Here is a 19,215-nt window from a genome sequence, read left to right as displayed (position 1 = left end):
GATGAAATGTGCTACATAAAATGTTTTCTTAACCACAGCTAAGACAGCTTGGTCAAATGAAATCTCATTGTCAAACATACGTACATACACAGATCTCTAATGACTGTGTCAATTGTAAGGCAATAAAATTGTATGAACTGACAGTGTTCAACTTCTGAAAAATAGCATCACTACATTTTTGATATTAAGAGTGAACCATTGTCATTATACTGCTGTTAGTCTATTACAGCCCTGGTTGGAGTATCTCAGTGTCAGAGAAGGAGCTAACCACAGTTTCATCATCAGACGTGATCAACACAGACTCAGGGCCTTTGACTTCACATGAGACATATAGATGTTGAAGAAGAGGGGGCCCAGGACAAAGCCCTGAAAGACACTTTTTGACCTGATTAGGTTATTCCAATCTTAACTATACTGGCTCTGTCAGTGAATCAGTTGTTGATATGTAGTTTGATGATTTTTTTAATAATACTTGCATGAGAAATTAGTTGAAAGCCTACACCAGGTCCAGATGTGCAGATGATAGTCTCACTTCAGTATCAAAAACTTCAGTAACCCTTTCCATGAAGTCAGCTAACTTGAGAAAAGCATGGTTTCGTTTAGATGTAGCCATATACATTCAGATCAAGTTTCTGAAAGAAGCATAAGCCATTGTTTGTAAGTTATAGCAGAATGTATTCAAGCACCTTTCAGATTAACTAATTAGGCTTATCAATGTGGTTACCAGGGTTAGTAGTGGGACCCCCTTTATACAGTGGTACCACAATGGCAGCTCTCTAAGCTTCAGGGTTATAACCAGAAGTGAGGCTTAGGTTTAATGGTTTAAGTCTAGACTGTTCTGAGCTAAGTTAATCCTATAATCATTAGAAGGTAGTCAGGGTGGCCACTGGGGTTCTTGGTTGAGGCTAGGAGAATCTCCCTTTGTGGAGCTGTAGTAGTTTTATCTATGGATCTTTGTCAGATTCAGCCTGGGAGTGCTGTCTAGTTACATGACTTGCATAGACTCACACAATTAAGCAATTTAGGCTGAAGGAATCAAACCATGGAACACTGGACCACAGGAAACAGCTCGATAGCAACTTCATAATCTTGTGCACCAACATAAACTGCCCACCACCTAGAACAGCATTGCTGGGTAGTTACCTACTTCTGAGATCTTTCTGGACAGGAATGCTGCCTTTCTGTGAGAGATATAAAACTGGAAATAAGCATAAAGTACATCCCTTTCTATGTTGTTTTTCCAAAGTTCCTCACACCTCTGGTGACATTCCAAGCTCTAACACAAGGAGAGCAACTCAGAGATGAACCATGGTGCATGTGTCTTAAACAGACTAAAGCAGATGAGGATGAACATAACTTGAGGCAAGCCTGCTAAGAGCATTATTGTACTCACTCAAGTCACTAGGGCATGTGAGTTGCCTAAAGTTACCTCACAGATGTTACAGCATTCACTCAAGCTTAAGACCATTGGAAATAAAATGGGGTAACTTAAGAGCAAAGTGGATGAGTAAGTGGTCAGCTCCAGCATTATGTGTAAGATCATGAAACCAGATGGACTATCAAGCAAGATTATATCCTAATTTATGGTTTGTAGATGTAATCATCTGAATTATCCCAGGAATTCATTTACAATATCCACTAACTCATCACTGGCCCATATGTTGAAGTCATAAGGAATCGAAAAGCATTATTTTTCCTTTCTGTACTTTTTTCTGTTCATCATGCATGATGATAGTCTAGCTTTCAACACTATCACCCATTCTTTCATCAACACCAAAGTAAGAGATGTCCATAGCATGGCCATCATCCAAGACACTATTAATGATAAGTTGATTTTATCCTTTCCCAGTGGCTATTATGAGGGCCTGCTATACCTTCCCTTATGGGTGTGTGCAGTGCCATTCATGCCCCATGAAAGCTGCATGGCAGAGTCAGGCACACATCTTCAGCCAGTAGTGATACACGTTGTGTATTGTCATGTCATGTACCATTCTTTCTGGTGGCTGTCAGCAGAGGGGGCAGGCTGACTTCCTCCCCAGAGGATGGTCAATCAGGCATCAGACACAACTCCATCCCTTCTCTCCCTGCCATGGTCCTCTGGACCATCTGAGTCATAGTGTTTCCCCATGCCATGGGCCTTAAGAACCACTATGTTTTCGTGACACAAGGTGAGGAAATCAGTGAATTCTTGTTAGAAAGTCTTCACATAAATGCCTGGATAGTAAGTAAAGGCAAACCTACTGGTTGGTCTTGCAGTCAAGACATGTTCAAATGAGGTGTTAATCCTAGCGGCAATCTAGGACAAATGAAGCTCTGAAATAAAATAGAGAACAAACATATACCAATTCTATCGGGTCTATATTAAAACAGAGAATGCTTAAAATAGCGAAAGCTGTATAATCGACCCTAAAATGTCAAAATGGCAAAATGCCGAACACACGGAACAGCAATTTTTTTCCCCAGGGAAAAACATTTCTGCTCCATTAAAAAACAAAAAACAAAAAAACACAAAATAAACTGGGGGCTTTGCCCCCCAACCCCCCTAATGTCCCCCCTACTTAAATATACCAACTCTGAGATCGCACCATAGTGGAGGAAATGGCAAAGCCCCAAAAATGGCCCAGTGATTTTTTTTTTCCCCTGGGGAAAAAAAATCGCTGTTCCATGCATTTGGGATTTTGCCGTTTCAAATAAAAAGGTTTGATTAAACAGTGTTCGCAATTTTAAGTGTTCACTGATTTAATAAGGAACCATTCTATCCCACAAGGGGACTAAAGAACAGAAACAGATGGTCGTTGTGCAGCAGGAAGTGACAGCCAATGTTGTCAAGCCACATGATACCATTGTGGAAACAAGTATCACTTCATGCAACAAGGAAGTGATGCATAAGTCATTGTGTATTAAGATGCATGATAATGTATGCCAGGACCAAGCTAATGAACTAGTTAGGTTTCATTAGTAAACAGGACCAGAACTGACAACATCACAGACAAGTTTCACTTACCTGTTGTGGAAGACAGACTGGAAGTCTAGGTCACCTTGGAGGAATGACGGGGAAACCTGAATATGCTGCTTTATCCCAAGGCAGATATTAAAAGTCCAAGTAACAATGATGGGTTCATACTCAACATTAGTCACAAAAATCTGCTTACTGCACCCATTGGTGTAGCTAGCCATCTGGTACCTCTTCCTATAAACTTTGTGTTAAGGAAAAAATCTCTTTGAAAGTGTAGTAAACTGATACTACAATTTATGCAATGCACTCAGTGGGCCACAGCTCTTCAGACTGTATCATAAATCTAATACAATATTAATTTATGATAGTGAAGACTGAATGTGATCTGCTGATCATGTCCCCTAACAGTTAGCTCCCAAATGGATGAATCCATTGTCCTACCTTAGCTACACTTCTGATTGCACCCTGTCCGAAAACCAAACATGATGGCAAGATGTTTCCAAAATAAATTTTATTTCTATACTTCAAGTGGAATATTTATTTGTTGCTTGTTTAGTTTGCATCCTTGCCACAAACCATTTAAGGTCTTTGCCATAATTTTTTGTATATGTGTAAACATATACTGCAGTAAAACATTAATAAATGTATGCAGACCACAGCTGTGATATAGTGTGCATTGTCCTTACAGTGGCTATAGCACAACTCTCATGCACAGCCAGTGGATCCATACATTTATGCATGAGTAACTAATATCGTACAGTTCTCATAATACAGATAATCTCATTTAACCTATATATGGCAATAAAATCAATAATCATTATATGTTCATATTTCGTTTAACAACAATACATGCTTACGTTGTTCTTTATAGTGAATTATGTGACAATATATCTTTTTGAAGCAATAATCATGTTGTTATTTATTTTTTCTTTGTATGCGTCTGTTTCTGTTTCATGGCAGATAATCACATTCATACCAGATTAAATAGTTAAGAAAATGTTACAAATACTCACATTCATATAATATATTTTTTCTCTTTTAGCAGCTATGTTTCCAGATACTTTCCTAAATATTTTGCATAAATCTCCATTAAAATGCTCCTTTCATGTTTTGTACCTCCTCCTCAAAATTTTGGGTTGTCTTTCCATGCTTGTATTGCTGCTAGCCAGTCAACTTTGCCTTTTCCAGGTGGTCTACAGTTTTCTGACTGCATGAAGAAGACCCACTTCAGTTCCTGGGCTGGCTCAGTAGAATTGTCAGATCCCACCAGGTCAGGAATGTTTGCTGCACATGTGCAGTAACTGCTGAGTAGCTCTATGCATTGACATAACTCTCAACAGTTGAGAGGAGTGCACATCTGTATAACCTCTGAACCAACAAAATCCACATATATGGCATTGTCATACCCCACTCTGTCTCTGATGGACCGCCTGCATATCCACAAAACAAACAGCACCAGAATTACCCATTCTAATGACCTAAACCTTGCCTGTGATATAAATAGGTCCTGTTGGAGAGATAGGTATGTCTACGGAACAGGCTCCCCATCCATGTGAAGCAGAGTTCCTCCTTAACCCAATTCAAGTGCAACTTGGACAATTTGATGGGAAACCAGAAATTCATCCCTGGATTGGCACCTATGTCTCTAATGGACACAGGTAACCTATAAATGATTCATCTCACAGGCCCATGCTTACACTTATTGAGGGTATCAGAACTTGTCAGAGAGTTGGGATGTATGGCTAGGCTTAAAAAGGCCCTTGTGGCCGTTAGCCTAGTAAACACCTATGAACCACCCATCTCCAAAATATGGGGCACTGGTTTTGAGAATGTTGAACAAATGGGAAAAATGTGAAACACTTACTAACAATTTTAACTAAGAAGCTCAGAGCATGGTTAATATGTGGTATCTACATATTTATAAAAAGTTATTTTTTCTGATGAATTAACATGGTTCTGTATTATTTATCATGTTTATTTGGTTATTTGTTTAAAAAAATTAACAATAAATGTACATCAGATACTTCCATTGTAGAACAGTAAGGGTCATGCAGTTTTTAATGTGCAACACAAGGAACATTCCTAATAATGAGGTACATTTGAGAGGAGTGCACATCTGTATAGCCTCTGAACCCACAAAATTCACAAACAAGCTTAATGTTTATCATCATGAAACAAGTACAAAATCTGAACATTTTTTTAGAATCAGGCAATCTGTTTTTAAGTGCTATCTATGAACTAATGACTCCAACTCAACCCAAGGAATCTAGTGACTTGTAATTGGTCCATTTACAGGTTGCTGCATTATTTGAAGGGATAGTCTGTAAACTGACTTATTTTCACTAATTATAAAACACTATTAATGAATATAACAAATACCTAGAGGAGACAGTCGCCATGGAAGAAAACAGTTTGCAGCATAGCTGTCATTCATTATTTGGTTTCTTGAGGTCCCTTTCCAGTAAGCACAATACATCTCTAGCATGACTGAGAATCTGATTTTGGATGCACTTGTGCATAAGTAGAAATGTTTGTGTCCCCTCAATGAGGCTCCTTGTTACGGTAAAGTTTTATCTCTGAAAAATATGTTCAGGTGTAGCTGCACCTGCTGATGGTCATGGTATGCCTAGGATTACTGTTTTTAGCTTGGGCGGAGGGAGACATAATGCTATACTTGTTGCCATCATGTGCAAAGCACATAAGGATTTGCCCATAACTCAGAAATGTATTTATTTATAAATATTTTGTTAGCTGGATTAGCCCTAGAGGACAAGGCCCATTTTCAAAGTAGAGCCAGGAAGTTGTAGTAGGAAATAAACAAAGTGTAGTAACAAGACACCACATTAAATATAGAATAGTTATGAAACATATTAAAGAATGCAACTTCCTACCATGATCCAGTTGTATTACACTTTTAATAAAGTTATTTTGTGATTTTTAAGTTGTATTTCCTATTTTTACATCTCTACAGTTGTTAAGTAAATATCAAAGAATAACAGAGTTAATCACACGTTAGCAGAAAAAATGCAAGATTATCATCTACCTTTATTTTCTGCTTCACATTAAATGATATGTCCTTTTCGTTAACAATGGCGCAAGGCATTCCATATAATATCATACTCAGAGAAAAGAGTAACAACTTCAAGTCCCTCAGCAACTAGTTATAGGGATTTCTTGCCCAATCATCTTGAAGTTTTCTGAAAAAGGAAACGAGACCAACAAGTCTTCAACTGCCCTTCATGAATTGCTGTACACTAAAATATGTTGTTTCACTACACACAATTCTCGGTTGCATCTGTCAGAAATTACTTGAAATTCGTATTTCAGCTCAGCCAAATCATCTGTCTGCATGGTGTATAGTGATGCTCAGCTTTTAAAAAAATGACAATAAGGGTTCTTCAGATATACACACTACTGCTACTGTATGAACTGCTGCTAAGGGGTTTTAACCATGTTTTGAAAATATCGGTCATAATCTCAGTCTGTTTTCTAAAATAATTCCGAGCTATTTTCTACATATACTTGGCTGGATTATCCTTCCAGCTGGATAATGCCAGAAATTACTTTTTCCCAGGAATGTTGCTTGTTGTGTTTTTCTGTAACAAGTACAATTATTTTCCATTAGGAGGAAAATTAAATTCTCCAAAATTCTAAAAAATGGCAGTGCATGTTAGAAAAAGTTGTGAGAAAAAAAACAGCAAGGGCTGGAACATACTGAATTACTTTTCTAAAGTTATTGTGCTGGTTTTGTTGTATAGTTTTCTCCTGTTAAACTGAATAAATGGGAGTATAGCAGATATACTTTAATATTTTTAGTAAACAGAATTCAGAAAAATAAAAGATAGGAAGGTACAGAGCTCTTGTCTCTGCCGGTCTTGTCAGAGGCTTCTTGTACCTCTTGGAGATGAATTCAGTCGTACTCTTTCTGTATTATTTTATATTCTCTCCTCTGTGCCTTATTCAGAAGATGCAAATCTGCTAATAAGTAACAAAAAAGAAAAGTCTGTGTCACTGCAGGGTTTCCACCACCCATCCCTCTAAGCAGAACAATGATTACAAAAGTGTTAGCTGACAAAGTTAACATGGAGCAATTATTGACTACTACAATGCATTAATTCAGTCTGAACTTGCCAGAGGCCATATATTCATTAATATTGAAAATGCTCAGTATGTGGAAAACTGTTTTTCCCCATAGATGAATGACAGAGTAATTAAAATAATGGAGTATACCGTTCGAGCAACAGATTCAGACAACTTCATCAAATAACATTAGCTGACAGTGCAATACTGCAACCAACAATTCCCTGAGAGTTAAGCACACAGAGGATTAAGGCTATGAGCTATAAAAATCTTCATCCTACAGATGTGTGCTTGATTCTTTGAATATCTATTTGGAAACTATATAATTCTGAACAATTCAATTAACTAGAGAGTGCTCCTGGGTTATCCCTCAGAAAGAGACACTTGAACATCACGGTGGTTGTGTGGCTAGCATGAATAAAGTAAAAAAACAGATATGAGATTTATGAACATGTTTTTAAATGAAGGTCAGAAATTCAATTTCTGAGTTCATCCTCCTCTTACTGTCCATTAAGGAAAGAAGTAACATTTTCTGTACAGTAACACATGGGTCATTGTAAAACATTACAATGTACCATCAATGCTGAAAATGGAAGGTTAGCAGAGGTATGGATGTCAATCTTAAACATAGAACTTGAACTTAAAACATTTGGACAAGACTGTAAGAAAGTAAAGATAAGTTTGTATTGGATATAATTCAGATAGAACTGGTTAATCTGATAATGATCTTTACTTTTAGTTTTGGCACATCACAAAAAAAATATAAGATGTTGTTTTTTTTTCCTCATGATTCAATCATGTAAGAGAAACTGCACAATAATACATTCTGTTTTCCACAGTATACAATTTAAGATGATCTATTAATAAATTGCTTGGGTCAGTAAGGAAACTAAGTTCATATAAAGTAATTTTATATTATCTATTCACTGCATCAAATGGAGATGGGATAGAACTCAAACAAATGAACACAATACCTTAGAACTGCCCCTACTGATGAGCATTTCTGTTCTAGTCCCGTAAATTTAAAAATCATATTATCAAATTGTTAAATTGAAATAATAGATGTCACATCACATATTGATGTATCAGTGCTTGTAGGTGTGTATCTATTTATGCTTGTGTCAGCAAGAATTTAGTATATGTTTTACAACATAATTATTGTTGCAATAAACTAATCAGTTTGAATTATGTTCATTTTATGTACCTCTTTCTGAAAAAAACACATTTGTGTAGTGCAAATGAGTTTGAAATTAATCACTTGTAAAAGGAGTGCAATTTCCTGAGAAGAGCATATACTAATAATACATTTTATGCTAAGTAGAAAACTACTCTTCTGTGATTGTTATACCATACTGTATTACACTACGTTAATTTCATCTCTGGAAACCCATATAGAAGTAATATGGTTACTTGAGGTAAACTACCCTGTTAGCATATCTCAGGGTGCCCAAGCAACCCAAGCAGGGCAGTCACTACATCATGAATTAGCAATCCAGTTTAATCACATCTGAACTGCAACCATTTAGCCACTACAACACCAAATTCATGTGTCAAAAACAGAATCGCTTGCCTGTTGACTGCCTCCTGATGTGGACCACATTGGACTGGCCTAAACACAGGACAACAGTTTGTTGTACCACTTATTTAATACTGAGCAACACAAAAATAAGAAGCCTTACTCAAGGTGGGGTTCAGGAAGCCTGACAAGTTATACATTATAACCAAATACTCATTTCAATTGCTGCTCCAGTACCAGTAAAGGACTCCCAGTCAATCAAATTCAACACTTCAATATCCACAAAAATATACAAGCTTAAAGGCGTTATACATTATGACAGTTGTGTGTACCTTAGACTTTAATACCTAAAAGGAATTTAGGAGCATGGTTTACCGAAGTAGCAGGGTGCATGGCAGTGCAATAATATGTGTGTTGCATATGAATAGCACCCTTGGAAATTGGGGGGTGGTCACATGCTACCATTAAGAAATAGATATTGAAGCGTAGTACATATTAGTAACACCACTGCTGAATGAGATGCATTAGGCATTAGGGGAGGGGGCATAGCAGTGTTGCACTGTCCATATGAGATATTAATAGTGTATAAGGCACTTGAGGTGTTGCGCTGCTGTAAGGGTAATGCTGAGCTCATGACACATTAACTGTAAGTCACTGTCCACATGAGATATTAATTGTTTTTAGGCACTTGGGGGGGTGCACTACTTGCACTTGACACATTAACAGTATGCTAGGCATGTGAAGGGTTAGACACAACTGAATGAGCACACAGCAGGGAGGTACTGTGCAAATGACATATTACACAGTCTTGTGGCACTGTGCACACAACATATTACACAGCAGTGCAGTACTGTACACAATTCATATTACAAATTACTGTGGCACTGTGTGCATGACATATTACACAGCAGTGCAGTACTGTACATGTGACATATTACATAATACTTTGGCACTGTGCACATGACATATTATACAGCAATGTGGCACTGTGCACATGACATATTACACAGCCTTGTGCACATATTACACAGCAGTGCAGCATGTGCACGTGACATATTACATAGTACTCTGGCACTGTGCACATGACATATTACACAGCAGTGCAGTACTGTGCACAATGTATATTGCAAATTACTGTGGCACTGTGCACATGGCATATTACACAGCAGTGGTGCACTGTGCACATGACATATTGCTCTGTACTGTGTCATATTAAAAGTGCACTAAGCACTTTGGGTGTTTTCCAATACTGGAAAGGTACACAGCATTGCAAAACTCTGTGCATTATATGTTTCTAATGCATTAAGCTCTTTGGGGGTTACACTACAGTAAGGGCACATAATGTGGCACTGTGCACATTACATGTTAATACTACATAAAGTACTTTAGGTTATAGACTGACATAGAAGTACACTTGGTGCATAGCACTGTGAACATGGCATATTCAAAGAATCTTAGACACTTGGCTTGTTACTGCAGTCTGGCACTATTCACAATACATGTTTATAGTATGTTAAGCACTTGTATGTTATATATTACTGCAAAGACACTCAGTAATGTGGCCTGTAGAGATTTATTTTAAATAGTATGCTAGGTACTTGAGGAATGTACATTCCTGTAAGGGTACATAACAATGCAACATTTTCCACATTATGGGTTATTAGAATATTAGCTACTTTGAGAGGGTAATTCCTTATTGTAAGGGCGCACAGTAGTTTGACACTATATGTAATAAATTTTGATAGTATGTTAGGCACTTGGAGGTTTTACTTTACTGCATGGTCACATAGCAGTATGGCCTGTAGAGATTGCCTTTAAACAGTATGTTAGAGACTTGAAGAAGGGGCACTATGGTAAGGGCCCATGACAGTGCAGCATTGTATGGACACATGACTAGTATTTAGGTGATGAAGAGTCATATAGTATCATAAGAATACAAAGCTTTATAGAACTATGTGGCCTATGCAGAAAGAGGTTAATATAATACTGTACCTGCAAACGGTAGTATGAAATGCACAAACTGCATGTCAATAATACATTAGATATTTGGGGGTTATACACCACAGTAAGGGCACAAAACAGAGTGGCACTGTGAACATTGTGTGTTAACAGTATATCAGACACCTGAAGTTATATACTACTGTGTGAGCACATAGCAGTCTGGCACTGTGCACGTAATGCTTTGGTAGTACATTTGGACCTTAGGGATAATACACTGCTATAAGGGCATACAACATTGTGTCATTGTACACATTATGTCATTAGTACATTGGTCACTTTGAAGCTGTACCTACTGTGAGAGCACACAGCGGGCATTCTATAGAAAGTTCTACAGCATCTTCCTGTGGCACATTCTCTTCAATTTCATCCTGTGCCATCTGTTGCTCTGTCATATGGGAACTCACTAGCCTATCACTCCTCAACATTGACTGCATCAGTTTCCACAGTTTCCTGTTCCTTCCATTGCTGTCCAGGTTCAAGTGAACATTTATACTGGTTTCCTGTGGAAGTCTCCAAAATATCTTCATATTACACCTAACCAATTGCTTCCCATTCCACTGGTTTCCCCTTAATTTGGATGTCCATTGCTCTATCCTGTTGTGGTGCTTTTTAAATTAGATTTTCTACACTGAATCCTTCACTTCGCAGGTGCTCCATAACCTCATTTTCTATTTCTTTAACTTCTCCATTACTAATCTCCTTTTCTCCCTTTTCTCTTTGTCTTCTTATTTTTTGTATTATAAAGTTTTCCATGTCTGGATTCATTTGCCTGTATTTCTCTTCAAATACCTTTGGTGCTGCTCTTTTTGTATTGGTTAGTTTTACTTTCTCCCTTGCATAGATACTACACCATATTAAATCTCTTTTTCTTTCCCATGTTTATATTTCTTCTTCAGATGTCTCCTGATTTTCCTGTTTCTCCTTAGTTTGGGGACTCGTTCCATCATACTGTGATGTAACCTGTGTTAGACCTTCTACACCAAATCCTTCACTTCGCCAGCACTCCATAACTTCAACTTCTATTTTTTTTTTTAATTCTACTTTACTAATCTTCTTTTCTACTTTCCCTTTTTGTAATATTATTTGTTTTATTGTGAAATGTTCCCTATATGGATGCCTTTGCCTGTATTTCTCTTCAAATAGCTTTGGGGATGCCTTCTTTATATTGATTAATTTGGCTTTTGCCTTTGCATAAATATAGCACCATATCAAATCTCTCTTTCTTTCCGATGTCCATATTTCTTTTTTATACTTTTCAAAAATCTCTAGGTTTTATTGTTTATATTTTCGCACTTCCTCAGATGCTTCTTTTTCCAAACAGACCAAAGTTTATTGGTCTATATACTGTTTGTCACAAATCTGTTGTATTGATGAACACAAATTTTTATTTGAAGCTTGTCGCTTGCCATGTCAGGATAAAACAATTGAGCAATGTCGATTCTTGTTCAAGCAGCTTTATTGTATGCAAACACATCATAAATGAGGTTAAGTAACTTTAACTTATAAACAAACTAGCTATCATGTACATAGATGTTAACATTCTGGCTGCACCTTCAAAATGGCACTGAAGCTAACACGTGCTTGGTATTTATATGCACCCACAGATCCTGGAAATGCTTCTTAAAGATACAACACACCTGTTATTCTACATCCTCCCTTTTTGAGAAAATAAGTTAGACATTGTCACTGATAGTAATGAATATGTAATTTACATGGAGATAATTTTCATCATGCAATTATACAAAGCTAGATACATGTATACAACTATGTCCAAGTTGCTGTGTATTTCACACTAGGCTTTGAAATGTGACCATATCATGTCACATCAAATTTGGGATCTGGTTTAGCAACTCGGATTGTCTCTGCTGACTGTTCAGTGTTAGGAACACTGGAATCATCTGCCAGAACAGTATCAGATGTCAAGACATGTTCTGGAACAGTAATATCATCTGGATTTCTCTGAGAGTTAGAGTCATTATCACAGGTATGATGCTGCGATATCAGTTCTGCTACAGGAAGAAGTCTGCAATTTCTCCTGTACTCCACTGTCTCTCCTTTTTCCAATGGATGAAGAAATCTGCTCGACTTGTCGTAGCTGGACTTTTGGAAAGAACTTTTTTGAGATAACTTGGCTTTGATGGCTTAGTTGTTGTTAACTTTAGTCCTCAATAAACTAGAACTGATAGGCAATGTTGTTCTGGTTTGTCTAGATAGAAGTTTCTGAGCAAGTGAGCAAAGTATATCGTCACAGGATATGTTTCTGAGATTGAGTAAATTCAAAAAACATCGGTATTATCATGCTTTGATTTTTCAGGTAATTGCTTTGCACTCTGTACTGAGCATTCAGCAAGTCCATTCGATTGTAAATACTCGGGACTACTAGTAACATGTATAAAGTCCCATTCTCTGGTACATTTCTAAAACAATTGACTGGTGAATTGCATACCATTGTCGGAGATTAATTTCTGTGGACTGCCATGGACTGAAAAATGGCATTTCAACTTAGTAATGACTGTAGTAGACCTTAGATTAGGTATTAGACTGAGCTCGAACCAATTTGAATAAGAGTCTACCAGTACTAACTAATGTTGATTGTTCCACTCAAATATGTCAATAGCTACAATTGACCAAGGGAGACCAGGAATTTGACTTAGCTGAAGTGGCTCTCTTTGCAAATGTGCTTTACTACTATTACATACTGAACAGGAAGAAAGTACTCTATCAATGCCTTTCACTAGAGAAGTCCAAAATACTAGTCATCTCACTCTTCTCATAGTAGATTCAGAACCTGGGTGTCCTTGATGCAAAATCTGGATATATTCTTGGTGTAAGGAAGCAGGAACAACAATTTTAGGACCTTTGAAAATAATGTTATCTTCCATCAACAACTCAGCTCTGTAAGGAAAGTAAGATTGCACTTCTGGTGGTACACTGGATTGCTTTCACAGCCATCCAACACTGATATAGTAATTGAGCTTCTGCAAAACTGGATCAGTCATTGTTTGATCTCGTAGCTCATCAGGTCTTGTGGTAGAAAAATTACGTACTTCCATGACATCAAAGTCAAAATTGTCTGTGTCAAGCTGCTCCGTTGTATTTCTGGGTGATCTGGATAAGGTATCAGCCAGATAAAGAAGTCTGACTTTCATATAGACCAATATGAAGTACTTTTACAATTTGAGCATCATTATTTGTAATCTCATGGGAGCTGAGTGCATAGGCTTCTTTAAAATAGTAACTACAGGATGATGATCAGTTTCAATCTGAATTTTTCGACCATAGGTATAATCATGAAACTTGGAACATGAAAACACTATTGCCAAAAGTTCTTTCTCAATTTGAGCATATTGCATCTCAGTCTGGGTAAGTGTTGTAGATGTGTAGGCTACTGGCTTGCTTCTTGAAGAATAACTGCACCTAAACCAAATTTTGAAGCATCGCAGGAAAGAGTTACTGGTTTGCTGACATCATAGTATCTTAATGTTGATAGGGTTACAATTTTCTGCTTAAGAACTTCAAATGCTTTTGGGTGCTGGTCTAGCCATTACTAAGTAACATTTTTACATGTGAGCTCTCTCAAAGGTACTGCCAACTCACTAAAGTCTTGAATAAACTTGCCTAAGTAATTGTCCATACTAAGAAAACATAGAGCTTGCACATTATCTGGTGCTGGCCTTTCAAGAATGGCTGCTTGCTTGGATGGGTCTAGTCTCAAGCCCATACTTGTATGACCTACATATGTAACTTCTTTTAGTCTGAATTTGCACTTCAGAGGGTTGAGCTTTAAGTTCTCTTCACATGTTCTGCCTAGAACTCTCTTAAGATTTCTGTCATGCTCTGCCTCACCTTTGCCTCCAACCAATATATCATCTACTATTATGGCACAAGGATAACCCCAAAAATTTGCTCCATTGCATGTTAAAAGAATTGAAGCATTTATTCCAAATGGCATTCTGAGGAATCTATATCTTCCAAATGGGGTACTGAATGTAGTCAGTAATGAAGATTTGTGATCAAGCATCACTTGCCAAAACAAACTCTTTGCATGTAAGACAGAAACAACAGTGGCATTCGGTATCAGGGCTGCAACCTCTTCAATTGTACGCATGTGATGATGTGGTCTCTTTAATGCTTTGTTCAAATCTCTTGGGTCAATGCATATTCTGATTTCATCTGAGCCTTTTTTTATGAGCTGCTACTAAGGATGACACCCATTTGGTAAGTTCTGTAACTGGACAAATTATACCTTGTTGCATCATTTTGTCCAGCCGAGCTTTGACCTTATGCTTCATAGCTATTGGAAGTCTTCTTGCTGGTCTGACTACTGGATGGATTTCTGGGTCTAATTTCATGGAATACACAACTAGAAGTTTGACAATCTGTCATCAAAAACATCAGCATACTCTGAAAAAATTGTATTGTTGAAGCTGGAACTAGGACATGTGCTTATTTGATGAACTTCTTTGGTAAAAGAAAGCAAATTCATTTTCAAACTGTCTCTGAGATCAAATAATGACTGCACAGGTCGTCAAACCACATAGAACATTAGACTATAACAGTTCTTGACCACATAACATGAAAACACTTCTGAGCCATCGGTTTCAATTTCTTCACCTCCATAAGCTACAAGTTTCGCACGACTAGTCACATTTAGTTCTTCCCCAACTCTGAACCTTGCAAAAGTATCTGCAGACATGACATTACACTTTGAACCAGTGTCTTCTTTAAGCTCAGTGGATTTACCATTGATCCGGACAGTACAAAATACTTCTTGCCAATAAATGTACTGCATCAATCTTTTCAACAATTACTGACACACCATCCATGTATTAAGCATACTGTTGCAGGTCTATTTGATTAACTTGCTTTTTGGAGTGACCCTTCTTTGTAACTGTGTGAGGCTTACTTGATTTACAAAATCTTTGAAAATGTTTCCATTTCTTACACTTATGACATTGCTGACCAAATGCCATTCACTTTTCTGTTCTGGACTCGTGGTTGGCACCACAATTGCAACATTTAACAATAAAGCTTGATTTGGGTTTTCCTGATTCACTATTATGCTGCACTGAGCAATGTCTGTTTTGCACAAGATACCCTTGGTTCTGCACCAAGCATGCTCTTTTAACTGAACTGTTCTTGGAATGTGCTAGAAGACTACAGGTTTTACCTGTAACTCCGACAGGAGTTGCTCCTGCCATGTACTTAGGCCTGCTTCTGCCTGTCACCTATTGCATGCTATCTACGTGAGCTCTGGAGTCTACTGAAAGCATGCTCTTATCACTAGCAAGCAAATTTGTGTGCCTTTCTGTAACTTCATGAATCTGACAAATCTCAATGGCTTTACTCTGTGTTAAATCACTGTCATGAAGCAAAATCTTTCTCACAGCAGCATTATTAATAACACATGCAAGTCTGTCCTTTATCAACTCATCCTTTAAATCACCAAACCTACATGTTTTAGCCTTGCTTCTCAGGTTGGAAATATAAGCTGCAAAAGTTTCCCCTTGCTTTCGATGTCTCATGTAAAACAAATGCCTCTCTATTGTAACATTAGTCTGGGGGTTACACATTTCTCTGAATTTGCTCTTTAAACACTCGGGGTCTTCTGTTGATTCAGCCTGCACAACAACATGAGTTTCTCCTTCACCTTCATACACTGCTGGTGCATAGACAAATGAAAGCTCCCTTTCAATGGCCTCTGACCCTGCTAGGTTCAGCAAAATTAATGCCTGCTACATACATCTTATCAGAATAAGCTGCTTGTATAAATATATTGTATTCTTGCTCGAATATTCTCCAATTCTCTGCAATATTCTGATCAAACACAAGTGGTTGTGGCTTGCAAAATCCATCTGCCCTATTGACATATTGCAGTGAAAAGTCTTGCAAATATGCACAAATCCACACACTTGTACATACACATATACATGTACTTGAAATTTATGCCAGTACTTGTAACGATATAACGAGCCGTTGTATTATAAATACATTTCACGAAAAAAGTTTCCTGGGCACTGTAACACTTTGAAATCTTTTTACTGTAAAAATCCCACTTGCCTTGAAATTATTTTACTATACTAGCTGTTTATCTTATAAAGGCTTTAATGCAAAGTCATTTATCATCATTTTACTCTACGAGCCTTTATTTTGCAGTCACTTTAATGCCAAAACCATTTATCAACATTTTACTGCCAAAGTCATTTATCAACATTTTAAGAAACATTTCAAACAGCTGCAAAGTGTGAATAAACTGAGCAATAGAAGCCGAGAGCAAGAAACACTTTGAATTGAAATAACTGTACTTTGCAAACAAACCAATACTTTGCGAACAAACTATCTCGAAGTAATGGCACTTTATGAATGAAATGTTTCGAAGTAATTGCACTTTATGGATAAGCTATCTTGAAGTAATGCCACTCTATGAATAAACTATTTCAAAGAAATGGCACCTTGGAAATGTACTACCTCAAAGTAATTGCAATTTGTGAATGTATTGGCAGGAGAAGCTAGGAGTGAGAAACACCTCAAAATAACTGCACTTTGCAAATAAACAGTACAAAGCACACTGGAATTTCCCCCAAATGGCTGCACTTTGCCAAACAACTCTGTATAGTGCAAGAGACACTCTGCAATGGCAGCACTCTGTGAACAGACACACCCAGGCACAAGAAACTTTATGAAAAGGCTGCACTTGACTGCACTTCATGAAACAGTTGCACTTTGCACACGACAAACTCCCCAGAATAAATGCACAGCAGTAAGCACACACTGTAAGCACTCTTACACACTTTGAGATACTTCAAACAACTCTAGTTATGCTATTCAAGGCTTCAGTCAATACAAAGTAGTAACTTGTGCCAAAACACAGTAATTTACCAAAACACATGCAGTTGCCTTTGCTTTATTTATGCTCAATGTGCCCTTTTCTGCCCTTTCTATTACAGTCGTTTTGCTCATTGAATCTCATAATGTGTCTTTTATGTTCTTGTGTTATATTCGTTTTGCTCATTTAATCTCTATTCCTGACCATTATACTTTCTTGTGCTCGTTTTAACTCTAAACATGCTTGTTTTACTTTAAACATGCTCATTTTACAATTTAGATAATTCTTAACTCTTTACTTACTTTTCTAATGCTTGTTTTATCAAACAAATTGGTTTCAAACATATTGTTTGATTAATGAGCTCTTTTATTTTTCTCATTTGATTAATAAACATTTCTGTACTATTCATTTGCTTAACAATCCATTTTGTGCTCTTGTAATGCTCTGTTTAACCTCTTTTAATAAACAAATCATTAGTGTGTGTTCTCTTTACCTTTAACTTGTTTCTGGCCCTGTTTTTGCTCTCAGTTCTTTTAGTTTGCCTTCTCCATTACCTCTGCACACCATGGCTCTAAAGAATAGTCTTTGCTATCCCACTTTTGACACCATGTCGCTCGCCAGGTCAGGATAAAAGAAGTGAGCATTGTTGTTTCTTGTTCAAGCAGCTTTATGGTATGCAAACACATCATATATGACGTTAAGTAACTTTAACTTATAAACAAACTAGATATCATGCACATAGATGTTAACATTCAGGCTGCACCTTCAAAATGGCACTGAAGCTAACACATGCTTGGTATTTATATGCATGCACAGATCTTGGAAATGCTTCTTAAACATACAACTCACCTGTTATTCTATAAAGCATCTGACAGTTTTTCTTGTTGAAGTAGTTTTCTTTCCTCTAATTTCTCTCTTAATCTTTGTGTATATCTTGGGTCTGGAAATTCTGGGCTTTTTGCATAATAGTAACAATATATAATTTCTTTCTTATCCTCAATAGTCCACTCTGTCATCTTTATGGCTCTTCTTTTTGCGTATCAGTTTTTGTGTTTTTTGTGGACCGCTACTTCCTTCTACAACATGGGGGGGGGGGGCATCCTCTCCCCGGGCCTGCCCTGGCCCCATTGTCGGAATGTTTCCATATTTTATGGATTCTGCACTGTCATTTTTTTCTAGTCCTGGCACCAGTGCACCACCGAGATTGGGCACTTTTTTATGCTGGGTCTTGTGCACCCAGGTATCTTTTTTAATTTTAACCTACTTCACTCCATCATATATGCTATATAAATATAGTCTATATATATCAGTGTTATCTTGGTGAGATTTTGAGAAAAACAGGGTACAACACATGAAGGTGTTCGCCAAGACTTCAGGATGAATTCAGTTTTAGCAATATTACTCTCCTTTGCTTGCTGAATTATCATCTCTCCAATCAGACCTATAAGGCACAGGTCATATCTGAAAAGGGTCCCTGGATAAGTTCAATAACCTAGTTAACAAATGAAAAATAAATCCATACGTATGCTTACATACATGCAAGCATGCATGAATAAATAAGTGTTTGCAGATTTTGCATTATTTAGAATTAAATTAAAACCCAAAACAACTGGATAAATGAAATAAAAAAAAACAATAATTTAATAAACTTTCAAAACTCATCAACTTTGTTACTATACTGAACTTCTTCAGACAGGCATGTGAATATTTAGACACCTTTATATAACAATCTTATCACATATCGTGTGATGAATCACATGGCCTTCCAAAATACGAGTGCTTCAATCTCTTTCATTTTAGATCATCCTTGAAGTTTTCCTTATTATTTATCCCAGG

This window comes from Protopterus annectens, chromosome 14.part0, assembly GCF_019279795.1.
Source record: "Protopterus annectens isolate FY-2018-M chromosome 14.part0, PAN1.0, whole genome shotgun sequence".
In the NCBI taxonomy this organism is placed as follows: domain Eukaryota; kingdom Metazoa; phylum Chordata; order Ceratodontiformes; family Protopteridae; genus Protopterus; species Protopterus annectens.
The sequence above is the reverse complement of the archived record's forward strand: the minus strand, read 5'-3'. Positions refer to the sequence as shown.